Below are 15356 nucleotides of genomic sequence, written 5' to 3'. Positions count from 1 at the left end.
AACTAGTGTACAAGCACAAGAAGACAGATGATAGATGTGTACATACGTACTTATCTACATAATGGTAGATGGATAGTTAGATAGATAGAGAGGACATTTATTAAGTATTTCCTGTATGCCTGAGACTGTGATGGGGATATACAAACAAGCAGGCAATACAATCAAGTTATTGCCTCCAAGGATATTACATTTTGTTGGGAGAAAACAAAACATAAAACAGAGCTGTAGGGTGAAAATACCTAGAGGGACAAAACAACTGACAATAAGGAGAAGACTAGAGAGTTGATTCATGAGTTTAGTGAAGTATGTTTGGGATCCCTCAAAAGAGTGATCTGGATACACAGTTAGCAAATAGGGGAGGAGGGCTTCAGGGTAAAAGTTTCTCCAGGTTGGAAAGCCAGCTGGTAAGAAGAAAAAAACACAAGAAGTTTGGAGAGTCAAGCTGTGAGTGAAATGAAGCACGAATGATAGCCAACACATGTTCTTCCTCTTATTTCTATGATGTTTTTGTTTGCTTTTATGTTTCTATCTCTGGTACTTAGCACACTGCTTTGCCTATAGAGGAGAAAGGACTATAATTTCTTGGTATAAGAAACTCCTGATATGGAACTTCATTTACCAAATAGGCTGGCTTCAGTACAATTTATTTTCTTAAGTACATGTCTAATGCACTAAGAGGTGCAAGTGTCTTGGCCAGGTTTACAAATTTAGCATGAGTGTGAGGCCAGACTTGAAGCTAAGTCTACTGAGTTCCAAAACCTGCCTCTATCCATTTGGCCATGCTGCCTTCTCATTCATTCATCTATTCCAAGGTTAGAATAACTTGTATAGATTATAATTGAGTAACCAGCAACAGTAGGTTGCTAGTGATTTGAGAGGGGAAATATAGTCATTCCCTAATGGTACACTGTGTATTTTGTGCTGAGTACAAGACAGATTGTGGTTTAGTCTTTGATGTAATGGACTTGCATGACCATAAAACTATTGGGAATCCCTGTACTTTCTTCTCGTGCTGTTGGATCAGATATATAAAAGTCATCATGTCTATTTGTTCTTTAAGAGAATGACACTGATTTCATCTGTCTCCTGCTGTGGGAATGATTTTTTCTGAGAGACTAAGGAATTGCCACCAAGAAAACACAACAGTTCTAAAAATGGTCCCTAGGTAAGATTGTCTCTTTTATCCAGAAGAGTAACCATATACAATACTATATAATACTATATAATGTAATATAAGGCAATGCAATGCAATGCAGAATAGTACAGTAAAATGCAGTACAGTGCAATGCAATGCAATGCTTTGCAATACAATACAATATTATGTAATGCTAAAAACTGCAATTTAATACAATGCAACACAACATAATGTAATAAAATAAAAGTGTGCTTAAGAAGTAAATTTAATTAAGTAAAAAACATTTATTAAGGTAATTCACAAAGGCACTGTTCAAAGTGTTGAATGACTGACAGAAGATTTAGGATTTTACCAGAAAGATAACAGGGTGATACTTGAGGGTTTAAATTTTTTTTTCATCAGATAACATAGCAACGTTTCAAAGAGATTATTCATCTAGTCATGTACAAATGTTATAAAGCTCAAATAGAAATGGGGGCCCCTAATATATACATAAGGATCCTTGCAGGCATTAATTGACTTAGGATATTACATATTAAGATTATCTATAATTTATTGCATTTTAATGTGTATATTTGTTTAATTTGTTAAATATTTCTCAGTAACTTTCTAATCTGATGCAATTCATACCTGGAAGTGTTGTTAGCTACTGACTGTGGGCTGATATAAAGAGATATTTAAAGTAGAAGGACTTCCAGGATACTGTTTCCATAATCTTTGTATGCAAAGATGAAAAACGAAGTATATACAGTAAAGAAAAAAAGGAGATCAATTAAAAAATGCTTCAGTTTCAGATACCTCTAGATCCTAGTAATAAAGATATTATTCAATCATCAAAAAAGTAAAATAACGTGCAGTACAATTTTTTTCAAAATTTAGTTGAATAGCTAATGCATTTCAATAGTATACTTATCTTCAGGAAATTATTTTGAAAAATTAAAAAAGTGTCTATGTTTAAGAAATAAATTTAATTAAGTGGAAAACATTTTATGTGAAACACATAAGGGTAGATATAATTTTCCTATATTTATAAAGAACAATGTACAATTAAACAAGGTTAAAAGAAATGTAAGTAATTATTCTCCCTTATCCTTAATTGTGTTTAATTATATTAAATTAAACTGAATTTCAAAAAGGCTGAAGTAAAACAAATAAGAAAAAACCTTACTCTAAGACATTTCATAAAATTAAAGACCTTTTAGGTAGTATGGAAAAGATAAGAGACAGCCAGGACTATACAGAGTTATAGGACTGAGTCCAACTCCAATGCTTTGATGCTTCAGGAAAGTTTGATGTCAAAAACCTTTGCAACTTGCAGTTTTTCTTCAACATTTTGTCTTTCCTTAGCAAGAGACCCTGTGTCTTTTATGGCAGTCTTTGTATAGTCATAATTTGTTTCCAGGGAAGAGTCCTTTTCATCCCATCAGTTTCATTGTAATAGTCTTTGATTTCTCTGTCTGAGGAATTCTGTCTGTCTGCCTTTTTCTTTCTCTGTCTTTTTCAATGAATTTTCCAAGAAGCAAACTTATAGCTTATATGTAAAATTGGGATAGGGAGGGGATATTTTTCTAAGTCTATTGACATAATGATATGATTTCTGTTGGTTTTGTTATTAATATATAGTTTTCCTGATACTGAACCAGTCTTACATTCTTAGTATAAAACTCTCCTGGTCATAGTTAATGATCCATATGTTACATTACTGTACTCTCCTTGCTACTATCTTATTTAAAATTTTTGCATCAGTTTCTTTAGTGAGATTGTCCTATATGTTTCTTTCTCTGTAACCATTGACTCTTAATTATGAAACATTTACTAGACAAAAATACAAAAATAAGAATCATCAAAAGATAACAGTCAGATTTTGGCTACAGGCTTCTGGGTTAAGATGGTGGCAGAGTAAAAAGCAGCACTTAACCTCTCCTAACCTAAACACACAGGATTCCTCAAGGGGACATAAAAACAAATCCAGATGAACAGAGGGAGCCCACAACAGGGCTCAGTGTGGAAGGTACGAGGAATCGGGACATTTCCACGCTATAAAAGGGTGAAACAGCTTTAACTAAATCACGGGCTGAACAACTCCCCCACCCACCCCCCCCACACACACACACCACCTACAACACCAAAGCCAGCTCAAAAGAAATAGAGCAAGTTTGGGGCACCCATTGAGTGATTGGCAGCTCCAGGGCCTGCTCCTGAGAGCAGCAAGACTTAGGACCCCAAAAGGCTAAAGAACGCACATGGACTTTGAGCTCTGAAATGGAGTGTAGACATGGGGGGAGGCAGACATAGGCATGAGCTAAAGGCTCTGAAACCCTGAGTGGGGAGCCAGTGCTGAAGGGTATACAACTGTGGAAGCAGTTCCCTGAGACCTGTAAAGGAATCTCCAACAGAAGATCAAGCAAGGGGGTCTGCCAGGGGGCTTGACCTTGAGAACAACCAGACCTGAGACCTCAGGAGCCAAAAGAGCGCAGACAGACCCTGAGCTCAGACAGACCCTGAGCACAAGAATAAAACTGAGAATGGGCTGGGCTAACAATGGCAACCCAGAATCAGAAAGGCCAAAAGAGAAAGAGTAACAACAAGAAGAAGAAATCTTTAACACTCAACAACTTTTACACAGAGAAAATCCAGACAACCGAGCAAACAGAAAAGGAGAAAAAACAAGCAATCGCATCCGGACCCTCCCAAAATAATGAAAACTGGTCATAAGCTCTTGAAGAGTTCAAATATGAGATGACAAAGTTGGAAAAAATTTGGCTAGAGAAATGGTAAATAGCTCAAAAAGAAATAAGGCAAGAAAATAATAGCTTAAAAGGCGGAATTTCACAATTGGAAAGTGAGGCAATTCACCTGAAGACCAGAAATGACCAGTTTGAAATGGAAAACCAGTCCCTAAAGGTTAGAATTGAGCAATTAGAAGCTAATGATCTCTCAAGACAGCAAGAGCAAATAAAACAAAGTCAAAAGACTGAAAAAAGTAGAAGGAAACATGAAATATCTCAAGGAGAAAGTGACAGACCAAGAAAACCAGTCTAGAAGAGACAATTTGAAAATCATTGGTCTCCCTGAAAAAGCAGAAATTAATAGAAATTTGGACTCCATACTAAAAGAAATTATTCAGCAAAATTGCCCTGAAGTTCTACAACAAGAGGGCAATATAGACATTGAAAGGATCCATAGATCACCCTCTACACCAGACCCAGAGAAGAAAATGCCTAGGAATATAATAGCCAAATTCAAGAGCTTCCAAGTAAAAGAAAAAATCTTACAAGAAGCCAGAAGAGACATTTCAAATATCAAGGAGCACCAATCAGGATAACACAGGATCTGGCAGCCTCTACACTATAAGACCACAAGGCTTGGAATATGATATTTAGAAAGGAAAGAGAGCTGGGCCTTCAACCACAGATCAACTACCCATCAAAATTGACTATATACTTCCAGAGGAAAGTATGGGCATTCAACAAAATTGAAGATTTCCAAGTATTAACCCAGAAAAGACCAGGACTAAATGGAAAGTTTGATAACCACGCACAAAAATTGAGAGAAACATGAAAAGGTAAATAAGAAACAGAGGGGAAAGAAAGAAAACTTATAATTTTTAAATTTGCCCTTTTTTAAGGGCCTTAGTAAGATCTAATTATCTGTATTCCTATGTGGAGAAATGCTATGTATAATTCTCTGTAGTGAACTCTATTCGATATTATAGTATTCAGTATTATAGTGATCAGAAGAATAATTCATAGGGAGAGGGTGGAATACTAAAGGGTCTAAGATGATATGGGGGGTGGGAAAGAGGGGGGTGAATAGTAGGGGACACCAAGAGAAACTTGAGTGAATAAGAAAAATAGGATATTCCATTACAAACAAAGAGGGCATGGGAAGGGGAGGGGACAAATACTATTATAAGAAGGAGAGGAAGAGAGCATTAAGAGGTAATATTTAAACCTTACTCTCAGTATAATCAACCCGGAGAGGGAAGAGTAGCTTTATTATCCATTGGGATATAAAACTCGATCTAACCCTACTGACAAAGTCAGAAGGGATAAACCAAGGGGAGCAGGGGAGTGGGGAGGTCAAAAAAGAGAGGGGAGAAAAAGGGGGAGGGAATTTATTAGGCCTTTAAAAATAAAAAGAGGGGAATAACAAAGGAGGGGGTAGAAAGGGAAGTTAATCAAGGGAGGGGATAATGGATAACAGCTTAAAGCAAACCACTAGTTTAAAAGGAAATAGTTTAAGAAGAAGGGGTAGGAAAAGGGGAGAATACGAAAATGTCAGTGAATGCACAACTGATAATTGTAACTCTGAATGTGAATGGGATGAACTCGCTCATAAAACGGAAGCAAATAGCAGAGTGGATTAGAAACCAAAATCCTACCATATGTTTTCTACAAGAAACACATATGAGGCATGTAGACTCACACAAGTTTAAGGTTAAGGGCTTGAGCAAAATCTTTTGGGTGTCAAATGAGAAAAACAAGGCAGGAGTGGCAATTGTGATTTCTGGCAAAGCCAAAGTAAAAAGAGATATGATTAAAAAAGACAGGGAAGGTCATTACATCCTGATTAAAGGCAGTATAAATAATGAGGAAATAACACTGCTCAATATGTATGCACCAAGTGGCATAGCATCCAAATTCATAAAGGAGAAACTGGCAGAGCTCAAGAAGCAAAAAATAATAAAACCATAATAGTGGGAGATCTAAATATTCCTCTTTCAGATCTAGATAAATCAAACCAAAAAATAAATAAGAAAGAGGTAAGAGAGGTGAATGAAGCTCTAGAAAAATTAGATTTAATTGATATGTGGAGAAAAATGAATAGGGACAAAAAGGAATACACCTTCTTTTCAGCTGCATGTGGTACATTCACAAAGATTGACCATGTAATAGGGCATAGAAACATTGCAAACAAATGCAAAAGAGCAGAAATAATAAATGTAACCTTCTCAGATCATAATGAAATAAAAATAATAATTAGTAAGGGCACCTGGACAGGCAAATCAAAAACTAATTAGAAATTAAATAATATGATTTTCCAAAACCAATTAGTCAAAGAAGAAATCATAGAAACAATCAACAATTTCATTGAAGAGAATGACAATGATGAGACATCCTACCAAACTCTGTGGGATGCAGCCAAGGCAGTACTCAGGGGGAAATTTATATCCTTGAGTGCATATATTAACAAATTAAGGAGGGCAGAGATTAATGAATTGGGCATGCAACTCAAAAAATTAGAAAGCGAGCAAATTAAAAATCCCCAGAAGAAAACTAAATTAGAAATACTAAAAATCAAGGGAGAAATTAATAAAATCGAAAGTAAAAGAACTATTGAATTAATAATAAGACTAGAAGCTGGTATTTTGAAAAAACAGATAAAATAGACAAGGTACTGCTCAATCTAAAAAAAAAAAGTAAAGAAGAAAACCAAATTGACAGTATCAAAGATGAAATGGGAAACCTCACCTCTAATGGAGGGGAAATTAAGGCAATCATTAAAAACTACTATTTCATCCAACTATATGGCAATAAATATAACAATTTAGGAGATATAGATGAATATTTACAAACATAAAAATTGCCTAGATTAACAGCAGAAGAAATAGAATACCTAAATAATCCCATATCAGAAAAAGAAATTGAACAAGCCAACAAAGAACTCCCTAAGAAAAAATCGACAGGGCCTGATGGATTCACAAGTGAATTCTATCAGACATTCAAAGAGCAACTAATCCCAATACTATACAAATTATTTGATATGATAGGCAAAGAAGGAGTCCTACCAAATTCCTTTCATGACACAAGTATGGCACTGATTCCAAAGCCAGGGAGATCAAAAACAGAGAATGAAAACTACAGATCAATCTCCCTAATGAACATAGATGCAAAAGTCTTAAATAGAATACTAGTAAAGAAACTCCAGCAAGTAATTAAGAAGATTACCCACCATGATCTGGTGGAATTTATACTAGGAATGCAAGTTTGGTTCAACTAGGAAAACCATCCACATAATTGACCATATCAACAGTTTAACAAACAAAAATCACATGATTATCTCAATAGATGCTGAAAAAGCCTTTGACAAAATACAGTATCCATTCCTATTGAAAACACTGAAAAGTATAGGAATAGAAGGACCTTTCCTAAAAATAATAAATAGTCTATACCTAAAATCATCAACAAACATCATATGAAATGGGGATAAATTAGAAGCTTTCCCAATAAGATCAGAGGTAAAACAAGGATGCCCATTATCACCTCTATTATTCAACATAGTACTAGAAACACTAGCAGTAGCAATTAGAGAAGAAAAAGAAATTGAAGGTATCAAAATAGGCAATGAGGAGACTAAGCTATCACTCTTTGCAGATGATATGATGGTATACTCAAAAAATCCTAAAGAATCAACTAAGAAGCTTGTAGAAATAATCAACAACTTTAGCAAAGTTGCAGGATACAAAATAAATGTACATATATCATTAGCATTTCTATACATTTCCAACACATTAGAGCAGCAAGAGGGAGAAAGAGAAACACCATTTAAAATCACCCTAGACAATATAAAATACTTAGGAATCTATCTACCAAAACAAACACAGCAATTATACAAAAACAACTACAAAACACTTTCCAAACACATAAAAGTGGAACTAAACAATTGGAAAGCTATTGATTGCTCATGGGTAGGATGAGCTAACATAATAGAAATGAACATTCTTCCCAAATTAATTTATCTATTTAGTGCCATACCTATCAAACTACCAAAAAACTTCTTTACTGAATTAGAAAAAAATTATAACAAATTTCCTTTGGAATAACAAAAGATCAAGAATATCAAGGGAAATAATGAAAAAAATGTGAAGGAAGGGGGCCTAGCAGTACCAGATATTAAACTATACTATAAAGCAGCAGTCATCAAAACAATATGGTACTCGCTAAGAGACAGAAGGGAGGATCAGTGGAATAGACTTGGGGTAGATGACATCAGTAAGACAGTATATGATAAACCCAAAGAGCCCAACTTTTGGGAAATGAATCCACTATTTGACAAAAACTGCTGGGAAATTTGGAAAATAACATGGGAGAGAATAGGTTCAGATCAACATCTCACACCCTACACCAAGATAAATTCAGAATGGGTGAATGACTTGAATATAAAGAGGGAAACTATACATAAGTTAAGTGAACACAGAATAGAATACTTGTCAGATCTCTGGGAAAGGAAAGATTTTAAAACCAAGCAAGAGTTAGAGAAAATTACAAAATGTAGATTAAATGGTTTTGACTATATTAAACTAAAGGGCTTTTGTGCAAACAAAAACAATGTAGTCAAGGTCAGAAGGGAGACAACAAATTGGGAAAAAATCTTTATAACAAAAAAATCTGACAGGGGTCTAATTACTCAAATATACAAGGATTTAAATCAATTGTATAAAAAATCAAGCCATTCCCCAATTGATAAATGGGCAAGGGACATGAATAGGCAATTTTTGAGTAAGGAAATCAAAAATATCAATAAGCACATGAGAAAGTGTTCTAAATCTCTAATGATTGGAGAGATGCTAATCAAAATGACTCTGAGGTATCACCTCATACCTAGCAGATTGGCTAAAATGAAAGAAAGGGAGAGTAATGAGTGCTGGAGGGGATGTGGCAAAACTGGGACATTAATGCATTGCTGGTGGAGTTGTGAACTGATCCAACCATTCTGGCTGGCAATTTGGAACTATGCTCAATGGGCTATAAAAAATGCATGCCCTTTGATCCAGCCATACCATTGTTGGGTTTGTACCCCAATGAGATCATTAATAAACAGACTTGTATGAAGGTATTTATAGCTGCACTTTTTGTGGTGGCAAAGAACTGGAAAAGGAGGTTATGCCCTTCAATTGGGGAATGGCTGAACAAATTGTGGTGTATGCTGGTGATGGAATACTATTGCACTCAAAGGAATGATAAACTGGGGGAGTTCTAGGTGAGCTGGAAGGACCTCCAATGATTGATGCAGAGTGGTTGTAGCAGAGCCAGAAGAACACTGTACACAAAGACTGATATACTATGGTAAAATCAAATGTAATGGACTTCTGTACTAGCAGCAATGCAATGACACAGGATATTTCTAAGGGATTTATGGTAAAGAACACTACCCACATTCAGAGGAAGGAACTGCAGGAGAGGAAACATATAAGAAAAACAAATGCTTGAACGCATGGGTTGGGGTGGACATGATTGGGGATGTAGACTTGAATCTACCACACCAATGCAACTATCAACAATTTGGAAATAGCTCTTGATCAATGACACATGATAAAACCAGTGGAAATGGGCGTCGGCATGGGTGGGTGGGGATGTGGGGGGCGAAGGGGAAAGTAGGAGCATGAATCATGTAACCATGTTGAAAATGAATATTAATAATTTTTTAAAAAATGGTTGCTACATGCAACTGAAAAGATAAATTTAAATAAAAATTTAAAAATAAAAAATAAAAAAAGATAACAGTCAACTGTGAGTTGGGGAGATAGGAGGAAGGGAGGAAGGGAAAATAGGAGAAGGAAAGGAAAAGAAGGGTACAAAGGGAAAGGAAGGGAAAGCCAGGGTAGCCCCCAACCCCAGGAGGGGAACTGACCCAAGCTCTTCGGAGCTCAATATAGATCAGGTAGCACTTATTGTTAGAATAGCTAGGTTTTATTTAGTTAGGAAAGGGTAAAGGATAATTTTAAAATTAAATTTTAATTTTAAATGACACACATTAAATTTTAAATGACACACAACTATGAACAATGATACTCTTCTACCAATCCATTCAGCACTATCACTACTAGATTTCTACCTTAAAGAGATCAAATAAAAAGAAAAATGAGGTATGGGTAGAAGAATATAACAGTTTTTGTGGTTGTAATGAATTGAAAATTGGGGGCATGTCTATCAGTTGAAGGATGGCTGAACAAATTGTAGTATATGATTGTGATGGAACACTACTGTGCTATACGAACTAATGAACAGAGTGCTATCAGAAAAACTTGGGAAGATCTGTGAACTGATGCAAAATGAAGTGAGCAGAATCAGGAGAATATTGTACACAGTAACAGAAGTATTATATGATGATTAACTGTGACTTAGTTTTTCTCAACAATATAATGATCTAAAATAATTCTAAGTGACATGATGAAAAATTCTATCCACCTCCAGAAAAAGGAGCATGGAATATGAATGCAGATCAAAGCATATAGTTTTCTTTATTTTTGGTCTATATTTTCTATCAAAATATAAACAATATATACAAAATATGTAAAATAAAATATATTTTGTTAGATTTCATATGTACAAACTTCAAATTGTTTGCTTTCTTGGGGAAGAGGGAGTGGAGGAAAAGGAGAATTTGAAACTAAAAAATTTTAAGGGAATAAAGTGTTTTTACTTGTAATTGAAAAAAAACAATATTTTAAAATAACTTCAAACTCCCATTTCTATTTGAAAAGTTTTTCAGCTGGAAGCTTTCATAGACATCTCCACAATAGGCTTTTGTATATCTCAATTTCCTGCTGAATCAACCTCTTTTTTTCTGCCCTCCGTATGAAATTCTGTGAACAAAAGCTCAAAGGTGGGAACATTCTGTACTTTTATGAGCACTATACCTTTTGACAATCAATTCAATTCAATTTTACCAATATTTATGGAATGCCTCCTATGTGTAAGTTGCAAGGCTTACATATAAAGATAGAAACTTTATTTTTCTCATTGTAGTGGAAACTTATTTTGAGGAGCCCTGGAGGAGAAGACTCACTAAGAAGGAATGAAGTAATGTGTGGCTCAACCACAAATTTGATAAGCTATTTTTATGTAAAAAGGCTACTTCATTTCTTTTGGACCTCATTTTCTTCGATAAACTAAAATAATTTATGGATGCCCATTTCCACCATTTCATAGAATTGTGGGATGCCGTACAAGATCTCAGAAAGTCTGAAAGAAGAACTTTATTTCATAAGAAAATGATAGCTTTGTTTGTCTTCATGATTTTGAACTTTAAGTCGAAACAGAGAAAAAGCACTTTACGTAAATGTTCAAGAAATGTCCAAGAAATGGCCATAATATGCCTAAAGGGAATAATCTAAATGTATCCATTTAATGTTATTGTGGTCTTACATTTTCTTTGTCAAAATGTAGAGAGATAAAGAAAATGCAGTGTTCTAATAGCACCTAAATGGTTCATCTCTAAAGGCCTATATTCCTGTCTTCAGACAGTAATTCTTTAAGGTGGTCTGTTGTCCATAGCTTTAAGGTCAATTCAGAGAAGAAAGTTGAATGTTTAGAGAGAAGCCTTTTGAATTCTCTCAGCCTGCCAGATCTTCAAGTCTCAAGAAGTTAAGTGCCCAACTCACTGGAAGGGATTGAAGTTCTCAGTAAGGATAATAGAGGTCAAACACACCAGCTATTTTTAAATGAAACAGAAAGGTCAACAAATGTTCCCTATGGTAGTAGGAAGGCATTTATATTCAGGAAATATGAATTTCAAGCTTTGATCTGTGATATAAGCACTACATGCCTTTTTTATTTAGCGAGAAAAAAGCATATAGAAGTAAAAGAATACATAACTATTCTAAAATTCATGATAATACACAATTACATATTTGTGATATATATGCATATAAGTATATAGAGAGAGACATATAAAGATTGACAGTGTGATCCACCATACACAGTAGACTTTTAAAACCTGTAATCATATAAGTGTTGGTGAGGAAATTTACCATTGTTTTATTTTGGAATTAAATGTCCTTAATTTAAATCCCTCTCTGCTATTTTCAAACAGTATGACTTTGAATAAGTTATTTAACCTCTCTGGGCCTCAGTATCTTCATTTGTAAAATAAGGCATTTAGAAAATATGATTTGTCAATTCCTCCTCTAACTCAAAATCTATAACCTTATTGTAATCTCTCATTCTGATCCTGTCTTATTCTGTCTATCACCTCAGTGTTCTTGGAAGTGATGCCCTGAGAATACAACTGCTAGGTTGTATGGTATAATGATGAATCATGGTAAATAGGTCCTGCCAATCTGGAAAATATCCATAGGATCAGTACTTGATCATAGAACAGGTTTGTTGGTTGTTGTCCTTCATACTCAAAGAGAACCAAAACGACATCACTAATGATGTCTTTTGACTTGCACATAAAGTGGATTTAGGTGAGGCAAAATTACACAAAGTCTTCATCTTCAGTTTGTCTTCCAGAGTTATCAAAGGTCAGCAACAAGATAAAAGGCAGGATGGCTGGTGATGGCTTGGGATGCAGTGGATAACCCTGGCTTCTTCAATGTCTAACTAAGCTCTAAGGGCTTCTCAGTACCCATTTCCTCTCCTTTGTGGCCATTTGAACAAATTGCTCTCAATTGTCTCTTCCATGGACTTCACATGACTATGGTAGATACTCACTATACTCATCAACTGGCTTGAGCCTGTTAGTTACACTCAACCTGGTTTAACTTGTCTGCCAAGACAATTCAAAAGGGTTTGACCACTTTGCATGCTACAGCTTCTTGGAACTACAGTTGAAAACTGGGTGGCAGGTGAACAACAAAAGAGGAAAGCAGCCTTGAAAAGGACTCAAACTATAAGTATAGCTGTTATCTCAGTCCTAGCTCAACAGTTTAGGAAACAATATTTCTAGAAGACCGGCCATCAAGGAATGCTTTTTTTTTTCCTTCAGTCAGTGCAACTTTTGTAGATGGTTTATGAATATGTGAAGAGTGGTAATCATCTTCTGGAATTAAATGTTTCTTTGAAGTCACTACCTAGTCTCAATTCTACATATGTAAAGACAAAGCATATATTTTATTAGAGATTTTTAGCTCATCTAAATAGTAATATCTTTCCAAAACTAAGGGATATATTACTAAAATATATTACTTAAATGTTAGCTCAAGCATCAAATATGTAAGTCACATTTTGAATGAATTAAAAAGTGATTTGATTATTATCTTTAAAAATTCTGGTTGAGATTCACTGAGTTAGATATGGTAAGTCATGTGACATGGGACAGAACAAAGAAAAACTAATATTATATGAGATTGAGTGAATTGAAACTGTGGATAAATAGTATTCATCCTGTACAATCACATGTGACCTTCGGCTCATGTTAAAATACAAATTTTTAAAAAGCAAATGTGGAGCACAAATTAAAAATTATTTTTTTTATTTTAGGAATTTGGGTATGTAATTAAGATGCTTTTATCACAAAAAATATGCTTTTTGGAGACATTGTCATCAATTGCAAAGGGAGAAAGAAATCTATTTATTCCCACTAGAAGAGTTTTAAAATTAAGATAATTATATACATTTCTCATCAATACATTTATATCAGTTAAATAGATAATTGAATTAAAAGAAAATATTTTATTCCATTTAATTTGGAAATTTCTTGAATTTGTTGTGTAGACATAGATTATTATAATTTATGAATGATGAATTTGTTTCATTTTTTAGACATTTTTGTGAAAAATAATTGTGTGTGTATAAAAGGATCTTTCAGATTGCCAATTCAACCCTTGTTATTTTAAATTATGATGAATGGAAAGAATTTTTCAGAGAATCTACACAGTATATTAAAAAGTACGTGTTTCCTAAAACCTTTCTTTATATATTTTTCTTTTGAACTTTGTCCATGTTAGATGAATGAGGATGTTCATATAAGCCTGGGCAAAAATTGAATTGAATTTCACTTAAACGTGCTTACAACAACTTGCTTTCTAATTATTTGGGGGAGCATTCTTGAAAAGGGAAGGTTTCCTTTGAAAGTTCCCTTTTCTTTGTTGCAGGAAATACATTGGTAAAGACATGCAGGCTTGCCATCCCCTCAATGATGACAAATATTAATAGACATAATATAAAACCTTGGGATATTTTGTTCAAGGAGATTAATAGCAAGTGATTTGTTTCATAAGCTGTGAGAAAACACAAAAAGATTACCAAAAAACAGAAAAATATCTTTGACAAAAGGCTTGCACATTCATTAAAAAAATAAACCAAGCTGGGAGAATAGTAAAAAAAAAAATAAATAGCTTTATTTTACAAATATATGATTTTGTTTTTTCTAGATTTTGCCATTAAAAAAAACAAAAACAAAAACATATACAATTGCAAAGGGTCAAACAGACTCATCAGAATCCACAATAGCCACGAAGTCTTAAATTTAAAAGCTGATTCTGTAACATTTTGAGGGACTGCATGTATCACAAATTCCTCTAGGTGAAAAGGCTTGTGACTTGGGAAATCTTCCCAGAGTAATCTGATATTTTCTTTTTAGTGTGGGTCAAATAAAACTTCCATGCATTGAACTGTCACAATTCAAGCAAAACCATTGCTGATCTCACCTCCTGTAGCTTTTCTGAAGTGTCACCTTCATGGTTGTCTGTTCTGATGCTTAAGTACTCCAAGGGAAAAGTGCTAACAGAATATGGTTTTCTGAAGAGGTATGTATGTGCTCGTGTGCCTGTGTGTGTGTTTCCCCTCTATCTTTTTCTCTCCTTCTCCTACTACTACTGCTATTGTTTCAGGAACATGGTTAATTAACTTTTAGAACATTCAGTGAAAACTCAGAAGAACCTGCTCTGTTTAATTTCCAAATATATTTTTCTTTAATGCAGATCTTATGTCTCCCAGAAAAGTATAAATTAAATTGAGAAATTAAGTTAGGGAAAAGGTATAATAAGCTATAGTACAATTCCCATATAGGGAGATGTTTCATTCATATTATTTTCAGAGGATTGTTGATGGCAAGCTAATGTGCCCTGAAAAATAAAGAGGGTTAAGTTCTGTTACAGAATATATTTGGCTATACAAACACACACACATGTGTATATTTCTGCCCCCTCATATGTGTGTATGTTTACATTCTGCTTCTTATTTTTACATTGTAACAAAGCCAAATCATTTGAATTATATCTACTATAGTTCCTTTATGAATGGAAACATCATACATATATTTGTATATAGACATATATATGTCACACACATATGCATACCCATTTGGTCCATTTCTTATTCCTCATTTTTTTTTCTAAAAGAGTTAAATCTTCAGGATATTTCTAATCTAAAATTTTCTGTTCTGTTTATTGGTGAGAGCTAAGCTTAAGCTACTGTGAACCCTAGGAGGTCAGGCCCGGTAGACTAAGTTGGTGTTTTCTTAACTGATAATGCACAGGGTTGCGACAAAT

This window comes from Gracilinanus agilis, chromosome 1 (genome assembly GCF_016433145.1).
Source record: "Gracilinanus agilis isolate LMUSP501 chromosome 1, AgileGrace, whole genome shotgun sequence".
Classification (NCBI taxonomy): domain Eukaryota; kingdom Metazoa; phylum Chordata; class Mammalia; order Didelphimorphia; family Didelphidae; genus Gracilinanus; species Gracilinanus agilis.
Note: the sequence above shows the minus strand (reverse complement) of the source record.